Genomic DNA, 17,761 nt, shown 5'->3' on the forward strand with positions numbered 1-17,761 from the left:
CGCCACATTTTATCCCCTCTCCCCCAGTGCTAAAATAACCTGAAATAGCCCCCCAAAAAACACTATTTGTAGTCAGCAGCCAGCCCAGCAGAAACTGTTGGATCTGCACAGAAATTCACAGTGCTCCTAAAATGTAGTTTCTTTCTTACTAAAGGGGATCAGAGCTAGGCCCATGTTTGCTCCGAATATTCATTCCCATGTTCAGAAGAATTTGCTTTGCCTGTGTTCAGGCCCCTGTTGTGTTTGCTTCCTGTGCCTATTCTAGGGGATGAGTTGATTGGCAGGCACGTTCATGCAAACAGCAGGTTGCAAGGCAGTACTGGGGAACATTTTCACAAAGCAAAATCTGAAATCCAAACCATGAGCATTTGCAACAGAAACCTGATTCTCACTGTTCTGCTCAGCCAATCAGGGAACAGAAATGTGCCGTGTTCTTGGCCAATCGAAACTAACCACTTCTGATTTCAAATATCACAGCCAACAGCTGACAGGTGGTCAACAGACCAAGAATAGCAAATATATTTAAAATATATGGGGGAAAATAGGCAAGATATGAACGATTCGCTCCTCTCAGAAGGGGTGGGCTGGTCCTCTGAGCAGAAGAGAGCCCACTCACATTAGGTAGAGTGTCCATGTGGACTTTATCCACCCCATCATCTTGCTCAGAGGAAACAGGAAGAGCAAATGAAAGGCAGTTAAAGGGAATCAAAGGAAAGCATGGGGCCCATTGAGGCAAGGAAGATGTGAGTAAGGGAATTGGAGTCATCTATCAACGTCAGGGCTGGGTAAGCCCTTTGCTGTGTTTTTAATTCAAAGTCTCCAAGCCCAGACAACTCTGGGGGCAGGCTAATCCCCAGCCCCACCCCTTCCATCCCAAACTCTGCCTCTTCTGGGAGTGGAGTTTTATTCATTAAGTGAATGTTATTGCCCACCCCGATCTATGTGAAAAGTCGCAAACACGTGGATGCTAACTTTGCCTTTGCTTCACATCCAGGATGTGGCCTGCAGATCACTTGTGTTACCGCCAAAATCTGTTCAAATATAAACCCAAATAATAAAACAAATAATCAAACCCAGAAGACAATAAGAAAAGCTAGATAGGCATGCAAGCAGGTTAGCCTCCAGGCTACACCTGGGAGCTTTTACAAGTAAAGCAGAGACATGAACCTTGAAAATCCATCCTGGTTCTATTCTGAGTCTTGCATATGTTACCCACTGGAGAGTGTCTGTTACACATCGTTTGCAGGCTGGAGTCACCAGGGTTCCCATGGTGCTGAGGCTGGGCTCCTTTCCCTTTTGTGGCATTTAGAATTGTTGAGATGAACAATAAAACCAGATTTCAAAACATCAAAATCCTCCACAAAACAGAACAGCCTTGCTCTGTCTGTTATGGCTACACTGGGTCAGACCAAAGGTCCATCTAGCAGAGTATCCTGGTCTTCCGACAATGGCCAATGCCAGGTTCCTCAGAGGGAATGAACAGAACAGGCAATCATCAAGTGATCCATCCCCTGTCACCCGTTCCCAACTTGTGACAAACAGAGGCTGGGGACACCCTGCCCATCCTGGTGGACCTACTTGAAGATCCTTTGGCTTTTATCTCAAGTTATAACAGTTCCTGATTTTAGCTTTTACAGTCTTTGATTAAACCTCTGGTGTGTCCCCCAAGATGGCATCCGTCCCAGAGGGTTTAGTCAATGCTGGGTGGAGGCCCACGCAGTGCAAGTATAATGGATACAGCTCATTGTTATGTATGAAACTGGTGCTTTGATCAATGTATACCATGTGTCCTAATGCCCAACAGCAGCAAAGAATGATTTTGAGGCAATGGGAAAAGAACCCACTTGAGTTTAGAAGTGAGAGCAAGAATGGTGTGGTGAGCCAAAGGTTGGGTAAGTGGATTGACCACCTCAAACAGGTTAGGGTTAGGCAAGATCACTGTGAAGAGTTGAGTTTGAGCAACTTTCTGAACAGCCAATCTCTATTCTTAGCATATCTCCATCTCACGGCAACTCTCCAGCAGCGTAGGAGACAGAGCAAGTGCATTTGTTTCTTTGCCCATTTCGCTAAGTCAGGGCTACTCAACTTTGGAAGCCCCAGGAGCCACAATGATACTTATGGCACATGCCAAGGGCTGCAACTTAAGTGTGGTTGCATGTACAGGCAAATATACATGCAAATATATGCAAATAGCTTCTTTCACACTGACGGGCATAAATACAAAGATTAAGGCAAGACTATACAGCACACAGGCTCCATTTGAGTCAGTTCTGCTGATATTAATAAAATACAATATTTACCTGATTTCCACCCATATGACATCACTTTTAATGACAGTCCAGGAATTTAACTACTAAAATGCATATCAACAGACAATTTTTTTGTTTTGGCTCCCACCCGTGGGCCATGTGTTGAGCCCCATGTAAACCCAAACAGCATGGTGGGCCTCAAACAAACAGGCCTCATGAGGCTCGTGGGCCATGTGTTGAGTAGCCCTACTCTGATGTCTCCTGCCTCTTATGTTTATCCATTGAGACAACTCTAGGTCAGGAAGGAGTATGAATTTGTGCCTAGTCAGAGAGTTAACTCATCACTCCCACTTGCTCTAAAAGAACTCTGCTACCAGAATCTAACCAGGCACTTTCAGGGTACAGGTCCATGCGCAGCCAGGTTAACTTTGCCTTCGTGCGCACTTAACGTGGCATGGTAGAATGCAGCTGGCATCACCTAGTAAACCTGAGAGAATCTCCTCCCCATAGCAAAGAAACTATCCCTTTAAAGGCAGCTGACCCTGCCCTTTGATAGCTCTTGAATTCACTCTTGACAAGATCCCAGATCTCTCGGGGAGAGATCCTGGATCAGAATGTTAACTGCAGGCTAGCCAACATGGGGTAGCGGGAGGAGCTAAAGGGGGCAGTTACCTTAGGGCCCAGTGATTCAAAGGACATGGGGCTCCTGGCCACTGGTGCTGCTACTGTGGTAGCAGGAGCAGCCAGGGCCACTTAAATCACCACCAGAGTACCATGCTGTGAGCTCTCGGTGGTTCTGAGGTCTGGGGGCGAGCACCGCGCTTTGGGCAGCACTGGAGGCTGTTGGGGAGGGGGTCAGTGGCACGCACCAAGCAGTGCGCAGAGCTGGCTGCCTCTGGCCCCGCCCCTTCTATCTAAGGCCCCGCCCCAGCGCTCCTCCCCACTTTGTCCAGGGGCCCACTGAGGCTGTCTGAGCCCCTGGTTAACAGAATACAACATATGCAGGTGGGTGCTTGCAGCAGATTAGAAACATAAAGGTTTCCCTCTCCACTACTGCTCCTAGAACAGCAGGTGTGTTCCAGATAGTCAGGCTCTTCTGAGTGTTTCCCTTGTGTCAGATAAGGATATTGAACCCAGGACTATACTACAGAACTACTTTGGCATCACTACGCTGCTGAGGGGTGTGAATAAACCACACTCCTGAGCAACACAAGTTACACACTGACTAACCTAAGTACCAGTGTAGACAGCTCTATGACAACGGGGGAGCTTCTCCCACGGATATAGCTGCTGCCTCTCCCGTCTACGCTGATGAAAGACCTCTCTCCTGTCACCGTAGATGATCTTCATTTAAAGCCCTACAGCTGTACCCATGCAGCATTGTAAGTCTAGACTGGACCAAGCAGTGACATTGAGAAATCTCTTTTTACTGGTATACGTATGTTGGTTAGGGATGTGATTTTTATGGGTCTAATTTTACTTGTTTAAGCTTTAGTCAATAAGTGATTATTCCCATATAGTTTACTCCTCTTCTCTTATGGGGATATGCTACACTGCTGTCAGCACCTTTATACTAATATGACTCTGGAAGTTGTACAGCTTTAGTTAAACCAGCATAGTTATAACTAACTTTCCTGCATAGATAAGCTCCAAGTCTGATCTAGTTTAATGACCAGAAAATGTGGGCAGCACACTGGCAGAGAAACATGATTAAGAATGAGAGGCAGCGTCCAATGGCTGATTGGATTAATAACAGGAGATGCATTCCCCATAGAATCTGTGAGGCCATTCCCCAGCTGGTCTGTGTTTTTAAAGCATGCCTTCAACATTCAGTTCATGTATTAATTCCCCACCAAAATTAGCACTCCTCCAGTATTTACACACCCCCACACAACCTCTACGTGACTTTGGATTGAAACAGAGCAACTTGAAAGAAAACTAGATGGCTGCAGAAAGCCAGGTGCCTGTGCATAGTGGAGGTTTTGTTGTTGTTGTTGAAATGACATTTGAACAAAGAGGTGTTTAATTTGGCAGTATTGTAAACAGGCCAGTGACTCTGAAAGTGCATGTAGAAATACAGAGCAAGTTATTGTATTGCAAATCACAAGCTGTTCACCGCAGGAACTCACTCTGCAACAGAAGATAAAGCTTGAAGGAAATTGGGTATGTTGTGGATCACATTCCACCTGTCCATATTAGGCTGTACCTGCAGGCCAGGACATTCTATGTGAACAGTATATTAAGTGGTGTTAGTTTGTGGGCATGTTCTTGTAAGGGACTTTGTTAGCTTTCAAGGCCTGATTCTGATTACACTGACTCTGCTGTAAGCCAAGAATAGCTGCAATGAATTTTGATGGAGCTGCAAAACTGCTGTGAGAGGAAAATCAAGCACACTGAATTTAGGTACAGGCTTTCAACAGGGCTCTCTTAGCCAGATCTTTGAACCCCCACCTGGCTGCTGTGAAGCTGCCCCAAGTGGCAATAGATATGTGAGGATGTATGTGTGTGTTCATATGGATGGGTACGTGTCTTGGCAGAGTTTGAAGGTGTGCACATGCACATATTCAAGTGGAGATGTGTGTAGATTAGCACGTATTGGTAAGCCTATGGGCTAGTGTATGAGGGTGCATGTGTGTGTAAAATGTATATTTGTGTTTGCATATGTATTTTTATATGCACCTCTGCAAATGTGTGCAAGAAAGACTGGGTGTTTAAAAGCATAGAATAAATAAACCTGCTAACACTAAATACATTTTCCAAGCAGAAGGGCCAAAAGAAAATACATGAGAGAAAAGAAATAAATCAGTTGCATAAATATGTTTTCTCTGCACTAAAAAATAATCCAATATCAAAGCCTTCTGAAATGAATGGAACCTTTGTTAAAGATACCTGTGAAAAGGAAAATTGTGTGGGTAGGGGACAAGATTGTGTGTTTCTCATGTTTTGTAAATAAACCTTACTGGAGCAATTCTCCTCTGTGCACACCTGCTAGGGAAGCTGGGTTCATGGGCTGAAGTTGATCTGAATTACAGGGAGTGACATGAGCACTTCTTGGCGTCACGTGTCACAGTGGTTGGTATGTTGGAGCACCAAAGAAACCTTTTACATGGTTGAAAAGCGAACAAAACTCAGTTGGGGTAAGTTTAGTTCCTTAGAAACTTTTACCTCTTCTTTCCCCACCCTCCAACTCAGATCAAAGAAAACTGGAATGCACCAGAATGGTTCTTCAGTTACCTTCAGAGAAAACAGTCTAAGAATCTACTGAACGTTTTCATTCTCCATATTTTTTAATGCTAGGAAAACAAAACAAAACAAAGCCCCTGCTGGTTTCATTGAGACATTTCTCTTTAAAGGTAACAATCTCCCAGAAGAGTTTAAACAGCACACATGTTTCTATAGGACATTCACAGAACCCAATATACTTGCATCTAACAACTTAACCTCCCCGAGAGAAGTGAAAATGAGTTTTTCACTTCTCCAAGCTCAATTTAATGAACCAGCCTATTGACTTCCCTGTTACAATGTGTCCACTTACACAATATTCATTGAAAATGACAGATTCTTCTATACCTATCAGCTGGGTCACAAGCTGTATAGCATTCGCCAGGGCTGTGTTCAGTCTATACTGCAGGGAATTTCACCCAATGGATTTGCTATGGGTAGAAAAATAAAAGTGGTCTCACCATACACTGGAAAAACACATGAAAAATAAATGTTTCCCAGAGCAAAGTATGTGACTTTGTCTTCATTTGAATAATGATTTCTCTGCTAACTTCCCTAATAAAAAAATTAACCCATCTGTCTCCTTCTCACCACAGTAGCTCCCCAAGGAAAATAAGGGTGTTAACAAACATACCATAGTTGCAGGAGAGAGACCCCACAGATTTTACCTAATTTATTGAGGTGCAGGAAACTTTTGTAGAGCTTTGTAGAGCTGCACTTTAAAAATATATTGAGGTCTCCACTAATTTACTGGTCTCCATCCAGGCCTGTCAGAAATAAAAGTCTGGGGGAGGAGCAAGGCAAGATGATTGAAATGATGACAATGATGTACATATGAGTAAGTGGACAGTGATTCCTTTTTAAAGCTGTGTCTTTAATGTCAAAGATGTCTTTAATGACAAAGCCCTGGCCGGGTTGATTTAGTTGGAATTGGTCCTGCCTAGAGCAGGGGGCTGGACTTGATGACCTTCTGAGGTCTCTTCCAGTTCTATGATTCTATGATGTCCTCTGATCCAGACCTCAAATCACCATGGAGCAGTGGGGAGGGGAGAGACTTGAGTGTCACTGTTCACACAGAATCTGAAGTCCCCTTTAAACACCAGCTGTCTCTGCCCTGCCAAGATGTTCATGCTGAGAGTGTCACTGTCTCCCAGCAGTGAGCCGTAGTGGCAGCAGAGCATGCTGTGTTTGCTGAGTGGCTGAGGCAGCTTCAGGGCATCAGTTGTAGGGGCAATTTCATTTTTTCTTCCCCACCCCATTTTTTTCCCTAAAGACAATTCCTGGATCTGAAAATTTGGCGGACAAGACAAAGCAATCTATTGATGAAGGGTTGGGCTGGCATCAATGTGTCCTGACAAGCCTAAATCCCACCTCAGACTGAGGGCTCTCTCTGGAAAAGACCACCTGAACGGATGGATTCCTTTGCTTTTGAATGTGTTTCAGCTTTTCAGATTCCACAGGTAGGTTCCACCATCTGAGAGGTGTCTAGATCTGCTCTCTCCTTATAAAAATCTGATCAATCGAGGCCCGTGGCATAAACTTCAAAGAAAGTGTCTCTGACATGCACCCCGATCTGAATATGGGGGAGAAAATACAACAGAGAGAGTCCCAACTCAGCACCATAGTTCTTGTGTATGATACTGAAGAGTTGGCCTGAGGACCATGCAGTGGCAAGCTGGGAATAGTATTTTTTATCTAAATTAGTTCAGTTAGTTTCACATCCTCCTTTAAGAGGCTTGTCTGGCCACGTCTACATTAGGAAAATGTTTTGAAATTACTAAATTTGACAACTCCCAATTTAACAAATTTGAACAAGCGTGTCCACATTATGGGGAAGCCTCGAAACTAGGCTGAGGCAGTGGATACGCTACCTCAGACTTAGAGCCCCAAGAAGCACTGAGAAGTAATTAGATCGAATGACACTGGGGAGCAGTTATTTCAAAATAGTGGCACCGGAGCATCCGCACTACCGATATTTCAACGTAACTATTTTGAAATTAGCGTTATTCTTTGAGAAAAGCAGGAGCACAGATTTTGAAATAAGTGGCCTATGGGGCTTGGTAGTGTGGATGCTCCACTTATTAATTCGACCTAAGGGAGGTTATTTTGAAATAAAACCCTAGGCTACATCTAGACTACATCCCTTTTTCGTAAAAGGGATGTAAATTAGACATATCACAATTGCTAAAGAAGCGGGGATTTAAATCTCCCTTGCTTCATTAGCATAAAAATGGCTGCCGCTTTTTTTTCAGCACGGAGCTATGCCAGAAAAAAGCGCCAGTCTAGACGCTGATCTTGCGGAAAATAAAGCCTTTTCCAAAAGATCCCTTATCCCTCTCTGAAATAAGGGATAAGGGATCTTTCAGAAAAGCCTTTATTTTCTGCAAGATCAGCTTCTAGACTGGCGCTTTTTTCCGGCAAAGCTCCGTGCCGAAAAAAGTGACAGCCATTTTTATGCTAATGAAGTGGGGGAGATTTAAATCCCCGCTTCATTAGCAATTGTGATACGTCTAATTTACATCCCTTTTACAAAAAAGGGATGTAGTCTAGATGTAGCCCTAGTGTAGACCAGGTCAAGGATAACAGTCTACTACTGCTATTAGGTGAGATTTACTCTTTTAGCACAAGTGTTAGATTTTTATACTTTCAGGTCCGGGGTTCAAACCCAGCTCACAACACAGATAGACCATTATTTCATATTACAGTGAGTAATTTCAATGACAAATACAATCCTTTTCTCTGATAAGTTATCCATGAAAAGACGTTTAGTTTTTATGAATGTATTCCCTATTTAAACATGTTCAGAGAGAGATCTCAGCTCAAGGGAACCCATGAACTATATCTCTGGCTACTTTCCATCATTTCTTTGTTATTTTATGTCCTGTGTGATCAGTTCCCTAAGTTAGATTGCTACTCTTCCTTTACTCAATGGCTGAAACATTTATGAAAAGAGTAGAGGTTTTAGATTGGCTCCACATGTCCTTTGTGAACCTTCACCTAAGTGCAAATTTCTGAGACTTTCCCTTTCCACAACTGCTCTTGCAAGCAAAGATGTCATTCATGTGGCCAATGAATTGAAGAGGTCACAGTTACCACTAATGACACTTCTTGGGAGTTAGTTGCATGAAGCATCACAGTTACATCAGGGATGTATTCGCCCATCTCAGCTTGCATGGATTTTGCCATGGAGATGTGAGCAGCTCACCACGCCTGCCTCTGCTGAGATCTCAAAGCCACCTGGCAGCATGGACAGTATTACATGGAGGCTCCCTATAAAACATGTATTTCCTGATAGCTGGTGATGCTCAGCAGAAGAGTTGCTGAAGGTAATACTGAGGTGTTTGCTAAATTTCAGGCTGCCTGTAGTTTTGTTTGGGAGAGAAAGGAGAGGACAGCCTTGTAGTTGAGTCAATTCCCCGCTGAGCCATGGGTGACTACTTCTAATACTCCATTTTCCCTCTGCAAAATGGGGATAATACAACTTCCTTTCCCTCATTCCTTGTACGTCCTGTCCATTTAGGTTGCAAGCTCTTTGGGGTAGGGACCTTTTTTTAGTGTGTTTATACAGTACTACACACAATGGGCCCCAATACCAGCCCGAGAGGTGCTGCTGAGATATCAGCAAGAAATAAAAAAAGTGAAAATAAAGCAGCACCTCTGGGGAAAGACAACTGCCAATTTTGAGTCAATCCGGCACAGGCATTAAATAGCTAAAATACACAACATAAGGATAATTGGCTGTGCCCGCAACGCATTGCTGCATTACCCGATTTGCTGCTACATACTTGAGTACATGATTGATGGATGCTCGTTGCTCTGATTCATGCTTTCAAGCATATAAATTGGGGAGAATTAACAGAGAGGATTCTTCCCCCCAGCATAGTGGTGGTCACAGGTTGGAAAGGGTCAAGAAGCTCTAGAGAAAGAACTGATTTTGGAACAAGCACATCTTTCAAAGGACTTCTGCATCTCACGAAAAGAATTGATTTGCACTAGATCCATTTGTACAGAGGTAGTTATTATTGTCTGAGAGGTGCCAAACAAACTCACCAGCTGCTCTTGCTCCAAACAGCAAGTTCAAATATGTTGTGTTGTCGTTATATTACGTTCATCATTCAGGGAGCTTGGGGTTTACAATGTGGTTTTTTTAAATAGAGAATCTGGCCTAAAGCCTGCTTTCCACCCCCCTATAAGTGAAACTCAAGTGGTCTGATTTATCAGAAGTGCTGATTTACCCACTGCATCCCTTCCCACTGAATTCAATTAAGTGCTGTGAGGACCCAGCTTCTTTTGAAAATCAGGCCTTAGGTCTTTTCTGTGGCTTTCTGGTTGGGAGACCTCCAAAGGAGACGGGGGATGTTTATAGCGTGTGATGATGTCTCAGGGCAAGGAGAACGCTGTGATTCCAGAAAGAAGTTCCATCTTCCAGAGGCCTGGCTTTATTTATGATCATTAGCAAGACTCAGGCTTTTATAGCAAAAGTAGGGGGTGTTGTTTCTGACATCCTGGCTAATGCTCCCGCATAGTTATAGCTGACTATGTCATTGTTCAGTCTATTTTCTCCTATGGTGAACTTCTGCACGGTGTTCCCCTGAGTTGCTTAAAATGTGCCACCCTTTGGCCCAGAGGTGGCTGTGTTTCAGCAATGGGAGAAGTGGTGCCAGGGCACAGGGTTTGCCAAGCATTATGGGATCCTTGGTTAAAATGTAATATGCCAGGGTCGGTTCTTGTCTGGAAGAAACGGACGTGGCAGCTTCGCTGAATTCAATAGCACAGACAATCTGTGCTCTGAAGAAGAACCCCAATAGCCAGGGTGTTACAGGTAAGGATGGGGGAGGCATGAGCAGAGAAACTGGGGTGTGGGACTCAGATAGGGGTCAAGATTGAAGTGGATCGGGAAAGCTATTTGTGATGGGCCTGGATCAGAAATAATGGGGGGTTGCCGCATGCCAGGATTGAGATGTGTCTGCAGAGCTATGTGACAGCCTCGGCCAGAGAAGTCAGGATGAAGATGCACTGATTGGGATGGAGGAAGATGCACTCACTGGGATAGCAAAGGGGGCTACATGTCATGGGTGAAGTGCCTCAGAAGCATTGGCCAGTGGGGTGAGTATGCATAGCACAAGGAGCACTCAATGTGGCGGTAGCCCATGCAATTGCTCCCTTTTTACGAGCAGTATGCTCACTCCTGGAGGGAAACAAACCAGCCCCTGGGAACCACAGCAAAGCCGCCGTATCGCTGGTGGATGAAATGAAGGCAGGCAGAACAGGTGTACTTACACACAGCAAACTTACTAGTGCTGTTCACTAGTAATAATCCCTCTATGGGCCTGGCCTGAATCCAGCTCCACATAGCACTGAAGTGGTAGAACTTTCTAGTCCTTCCCATTCTTCCTGTGGATCCACCCAACCACAGTCCATCTGTGTACATGCCTCTCTCACTTTCTGCCATTTTGCTGCTAATCAGATTAAGATTCCCCTGCTCTCTGATTCGCCCGGCAGTCAGTATGGCTATTTTTGGATACAAAGGTGACTCTCCTCCCCTCAAGGAGAGGGTCCCTCTTGTAGCGATGCTACAAGAAGGCAGAAATAGCTTCCAAACTCACAAGCTACTGAGGGGAAAACCAACTCCCAGTGAGATAGAAATAGAACTGTTGTCCAGTTTCTTCTGTCCAGTTTCCTTTGGCACAGAAAACTGGGCCAGCCAGGAGGTTCGTAGGATACCTGCGTGTGGCTTTGTTCAAGCTGACACCCCAAGTAGTGCGAGGAGGTGGTGCCCTCAGCAAATGTCTGAGGATTTTGCAGAAGGGGCTGTTAGTTTGCTGCTGAATAAAGAGTTTGGCCCCAGGTTTGTCATGAAGGTTCTCCTTGGCTGACAGCTGGCAGCTCGCAAATGTCAGCAGAAGACATGAGCTCAAAGGCCCTTCCGCCTGCTTGGTGTTAATCTGGCCTGGCAGCATCTCACAAAACATCAGCAGGACAAACAGTGTCTCTTTGGATTCTCATTGGGATCACCCTCGTGAGGATTTGTAGGGGGCAGGGGAAGAGGTGACGGGAGAAAGCTGAGCCTTCGCCTACCAACCACAGCGATTCCCCTGACAAGCAGCATTTTTGGAAATGGGTCCAACAGTGCCATCACCAAGGGCCAATCTGAGGCTAGGAGGAGGGAGCCAAGCTCTGACTGGGTCCCAATGCAACAGAGGCTGGAGTAGCTGAGGGAATGTGATGGTTTCCCCCAGCAGGGCGCTCCAGAGACATGGCTGTGCAATGCAGCCGGAGGGGACTACTTCCACTGCAGCTCAAGAAGCACAGTGGGATAAACTTGGCTTTGAGCAAAAGAGAAAGGAAGGCACAGCTTAGATTCTACACGTTCCAGCCTCTGAGCGCTGCTTCTTGCTCTCCGCATGCCAGAAAGTGTGCCCCGTCATCCCCACAATGCTAATGGCACAATCACTGGATAGTGGAGCAGGTGGGCAAAGGATTCAACCCATGCTCATCATGATTGTATGTTCCGAGCATTCGAAGGATCACATCCCACAGCACTTTCCCAGATTAACAGTGTGGGTTACAGGCTGCTGGGTGGGAACAGTTCGCTGCTGTTGTTGTGCAGGAAATTCCATGAGTTATTTAAGAACGTTTCAAAATTGAACTACATAATCCCAACCCCAAAACTGAAATTTCCCAGGAAACAATATTTAAAAAAAAAATCATTTTGGGTCAATTGAACATTTAATTTAGAGAAAATCAAAACATTTCACTCTGGTGCTAAACCTTTAAAAAAATGTTCATAAAGAACATCACTAAATATGATTGTGAAAAGGAAAATCGAAATGTCCCATTCCGAAAATGTTGTCATGGGGCCTTGTGACATAACTGAAACACTTCATTTAATTTATTTGCATTATTTTGCACCATGATCTTTCGTTAGACGTGATGCCTTTTTCTGAAACGTTTAAATCTCAATGAAAATGGCTTTTTTTCCTCATGCCAAAAGTGAGGAGTTCCTGGGGGAAGCCCAAGATGGCCATATTCTGCCTATAAGGAATGGGACAGGTTTGCTGACAGGGAGCCTATTAGGCTAATGAGCCATCTCTCAAGGGAAGCAGAGGAGGCTCCATTTGAGACACTTAAAATCAGTTGGGCGATATCCCACTCGGCACAAGCCTGCATTGGCCATGGAAAGGAGGAACAGCAGGGGATGGAAGGTCTATCCCATCCTGAGCTAAGAGACAGGTTATGTTGCATGTGACTTCTACTGTCTTGCTGTAACCCCGTGTGTGAGAATTGAAGAGAGAGAGAACGAGATCAAGTGTGTGGGAGAGCGCACACACCATAGATGTCTTGTTCACCTCACTCACTCCAACCAAAAGCAAAACATCCCGGCTTTAGCCTAGTGGGTAGCTTGTGGTGTGAAGCTGGTTTTCCACGTGTCACTAAAAGACCATTGACGTGGTCTATGACCTGGAATGCAGTGGGATAGAATCAACCAATCTGAACCCACGGCACAAAGGCTCCTCCTTTCTGCCAACAGCTGGAGCTAAGGGGAGTTTGGTTAATGGGGAGCATCCCCTGCTCCGGCCAGCCTCACAGTCTTACTAAATGCAAGCAGAGCTATTTCCACAGAGTGAACCCCATAGGGATTTCATCACCGACACAAAGACATTCATTATCTGGGCTGGACTGAAATACAGTTGATTCTGTTTAATGCTGGGGGAGTGAAGGAATGCCAGGCTGGCTCTCTGGAGGGGCAGGCAACGTGTCACTTTTAATAATCTTTCCCTGAACAAAAGAGGTTGGTCCCAGTCGCTGGCTCTATCAGGGTTTGTGTTCTCCTCCCCTTACATTTGAAGTGAGACATTCTCCCTCTCTTGTGTCACTAAGAGCTGTATAGTCAGGTTCTTTGGTGGGTAAGCGAAGACATGGTGCTTGGTGGGCAGAAGAAGGTGCAGTGGAAAGCAGTACAGTAATTCCTCATTTAACATGTGCCCGCTTAACACGTTTTCGTGATAGCACCATTTTTTTTTTAGGGAACATTTTTTTAATTACACGACCATCCCTGGAATAACACGATTTCCCCAGCCAGTCCATTGCTCGTGGCTGCGCGGGGCTTCCCCCGCCTCCCTGCAAAGCGGTGGAGGGTTCGCCGCTCATCACGCCGTTCCCTGTTGACTCCCCTTTGCCAGACACCTTGCCCCCTCTCCTCTGCCCCCACTTGCAGGCTGGCAGCTGGGTTTCCACAGCCAGCCCATCGCCGGTGGCTGCGCAGGGCTTCCCCCACCTCCCTGCAAAGCGGTGGAGGGTTCACCGCTCGCCACAGCGTTCCCCGGCAGAACTATCACGGGCATACTCCCAACTCAATCCCCCTTCTCTCTCCTCCCCTTCCCTTCCCAGGGGCCAAACACCTCCCCTCCCTGCTGTAACCCAGTCCCCTTTCTCCCCCAACCTAATGTCCCGGTCCCAACAGACACCACCGCTTGAAACGCAATCCCCACCTTTTTTCATTATTTTCAATAAAAACATTGGCCCCGCATAACACGTTTTCACTTAACACAATCATTTTCTGAAACATATCTAGAGTGTTAAATGAGCAATTACTGTATGTGCATCTATGTAGCCCCTGTGTAGATGTGGAGAGGCTACCATGGAAATCAAACCCCAATAGTGTAGGTATCTCTGGGGTTTGACACCAGCAGCAAATTTTGTGCAATGAAATGTACCACTGCAGTGACACATGATAAATAGAACTAGAGGCTGGGGGCAAGCACAGACAGCCATACAGCCAAAAGACCTCCAGTAGTCAATCTTCCACAAACAAAGGTCTGTAAACTGCATCCTCAGTAATCCCTTGCTGCTCTGAAGCACTGTTTCAGGCCCATGAGGCACAGGTTGACGCTAGGGGTTTCTATTGATGCCCCAAGCCCTTACACAAGTTCTGCCATTTGGATTTGCAGGCAATGTTTGAAAAGTGGAAGTGGCACGGGCCTCTCATGGGAAAAGCCAGTAAGGATGCCTGTTCCCATTGATTAAGAGAGTGTTTTCCTGTGCAAAACGTTAAGCAAACCTCTGGCTCAGTGCATCTTCCTTCCCTTGGAAACGCGCACATACAAACAAAGCCAGCTTTATTGACGACAGTTGAGTAAAATAACAGCGTGAACACGGATCTCATAATGCCATGTGAACTTAAAAAACCCCTCGTCTCTTGAAAAAGTGTCTTAATCCCAATTTATAATGATTATGTATACTACAGTAGCACCCAAACCAGGACCTGCTCTACAAGGCTCTGTACAGGTATGTTTATTTGCTTTGTGCTCAGGGCTGGCCCACAACATTTTGGCACCTGAGCAGGGCTGGACGGAGGCATGGGCAAGCCGGGCAGCTGTCCAGGGTGCCAACTGATGGGGGGCGCACGGCATCCCTTACTCCCTCAGCGCCGGCCCCTCTGCATCCCCGCAGCACCAGCCAGCAACGCCCTTCCCCCCACAGCCGCGGGGCCCTACACGGTCCGGCGTGTGCACTAGCAGTGACGGCCAGGCTGGACTGGGCCTCACTTGCGCCGTGTACCCTAGGGGCAGGCCACAGGCTGCGTGCCAGTGGCCGTAGCCGGGCCACGCATGTGCCGTGTGCCCTAGGGGGGCCACAGGCTGCGTGCCAGTGGCCGTAGCCGGGCCGCGCATGCGCCATGCACCCTGGGGGCAGGCCTGCTCCCCACAGGCGGGCCCATGCATGAGCCATGCGCCCGGGGGCGGTGCCGCACGCCCGTGCCCGGGGTACCAGAATACCTCAGGCCGGCCCTGCACCTGAGGCGGGGAGTTCAAATAACACCCCCTCTCTAGAGCAGAGAGAATACATATGCACCAGCAGCAGACACAATTTTCTACACTCTGGGTCCTAGTGGTGCCCCCCAGTCTGGCACCTGGGGTGGCTGCCTCAGTTCGCCTCATGGTAAGGCCAGCCCTGTTTGTGCTGGATATGTGAGACAAGCTGAGGGTTGTTTGTGATGAATTTGCCCCTCATTCGGAAGTAGTAGGCACTGGCCCATGAGATGAGGGTCAAGTGCCAACAAAACTCTCTTGGAAAGCATTGCTTTGACCTCCAGGCAGAGCTAGTGATCTCATTTCTGGGAAAGCAGTGGAGCTATAAACCTGGCTTGCTCCAAGAAAACCCTACACAGTATTTTTGGAATGGAGGGGATATTTTGTCACCCACCTGTTTGAACCCTGAGAAATGCGCTTTGCATACTAAATGCCTGGTTTTCATCCTGGCATGCACACACAAGGCCTGATCTGAAGCTCTTATGGCTCCATGGAAAGATTTTCACTGGGATTGGGATCGGATCCACGATTTAGAAGTTGCAAATGGCTGTGGAAGCGCTTGCTCGGTAGGCAGACTGCAATCATGCCTGCAACAATTTGTGCCCTCAGAACCACCGGCATAAAGAGGAAGATGGGCTGTAAAATCACGCCCCTAAATATCTGCCTCTCTGGCTGGTGACTGGTAGGCCCATTAGAGATATTATAGATAAAACAGACAGTTAAGGCATATCAGGCGGTTAAATTACACAATTGCATCCACAAAATGGGAAGTTGGCTTTAAAACATTCTAGCTGAAGTGTCCATTTCTAGACCATTCCCATTGATACTCCCAACCAGATACATAAATGCAGCCTAATAGAGATGAGCTATTTCTTGAATCCCTGGCAATTCTGAATCAAAGGTTATCTAGTGTCTCTGCCATCAGCTGTGAGCGGACAGCATATGCAAGGGAAATACTCACAGATAAGCGCCCAATAATTTACACCCCCTATTCTTGATAGAATCCTCTTACATATCAATTTCTGCTCAATCTATAAATTGCCCCCATTCATCAGACAGGATAAATTCGCAGGCTAGTACCAAGGCAGTGCTGTGATCTGTGTATGCTTTATGAGGTCTCTTTGACATGACTTGGTTACAGCCTGGTCTGTAATCTTCTAGGCTAAACACAGCCCCACTGAATGGAGACCACTATTAAGCTGTAAGATAAAATACGTATACATTGTGTTTCATCTCACTTTGGTGTAATGAGGTAGTTTAATGTGAAATGTAATTTAAAAGCAGGTTTTTTTTCTCTTTAATGGATTCAATAACCCTGAGCAGGTGATTGACAGATCAGTAACTGCTACCAAATGAAATGCATTTTCTTCCAGGAAATAATACGAGGCTGAGGCAGCTGGGGAGAAAGAAGCTGAAACACAATGACCTGGGGACTTCAGAAAGAAACTCAGTCTTCTTCCAGTAGGAAAATACTACATGGAATACATGCAGTGTTTGATCCAGAAGGATGCAAATTTAAAAACAATGCAAATTAAGCTATAAGACTTAAATAGTTTTGAAAGAGGAATTTGAAAATTAGATACTCAGAGATTCCATATTAGGAAAAAAATTGCTAGTTGGTTTGAATGTTGGAACACTTGTTCCACAGCAATGCTTAAGCCAGGTCTATACTAGTCCTGGAAGTTTGGTTGAAGGTACGCAACTCCAGCTATGTAAATAACATAACTGGAGTCAATATACCTTAAGCCAAGCTTGGCGCTGTCTTCACAGCAGGAGGTCAATGGGAGAAAACGCTCCCTTGAGCTTCCATTACTCCTCAATCGAGGAGTACTGGCTCCAACTGGGGGCAGCCTCCGTGTTCGATTTAGCAGGTCTTTAGTAGAAGGAAGGGACATTTCCACAGCAGGAATCCAGCCCACAGCACTAAGTCAAGTGGCACATAATACCTCTGAGCATGCCTGTGCTCCTGGCCATCTGCTAATGGCCTGATGCCAATGTATAAGGTCATTGGCCAGTCTAAGCTGGTCACTAGTGCCAAGAAGAGATGGGCATGGGAGGGTAGATGCAAGATGTAGAAAGTGGCCTTTGTTGTGTAAGAAGATCCTCTTTGTAGAGAGCGATATTCAGTGTAGGACCACATGGTTCAAGGGTCTCACCTGTTGATGCTTGTGAAGTATTTCTCCCATCTTAAAATGCCCTTCACCTGGTATTTCTTATTTCACTCTACCTTTAAGAGAGGAGATGGGAAAGTTGCATTCCTTGTAAGCACCGTAGTAAGCCAAATCTGAGAATTATTTCAGAATATGTTTCCTTTTCCTCTTCTCCCAGACCTTCCTTCACATGGGTACACGGGAGACAAATCTCCATATATCAAAGCATCCAAAGGTGCAAGAAAAGTGCAGCTCATAAGAGAAAGTGTAGCTTTCACTCAGAACAACATTTATCAGTTCATCAATCAAGTCCTGACCCTCATTTCTG

This window comes from Pelodiscus sinensis, chromosome 14 (genome assembly GCF_052426305.1).
Source record: "Pelodiscus sinensis isolate ZL-2025 chromosome 14, ASM5242630v1, whole genome shotgun sequence".
Lineage (NCBI taxonomy): Eukaryota > Metazoa > Chordata > Testudines > Trionychidae > Pelodiscus > Pelodiscus sinensis.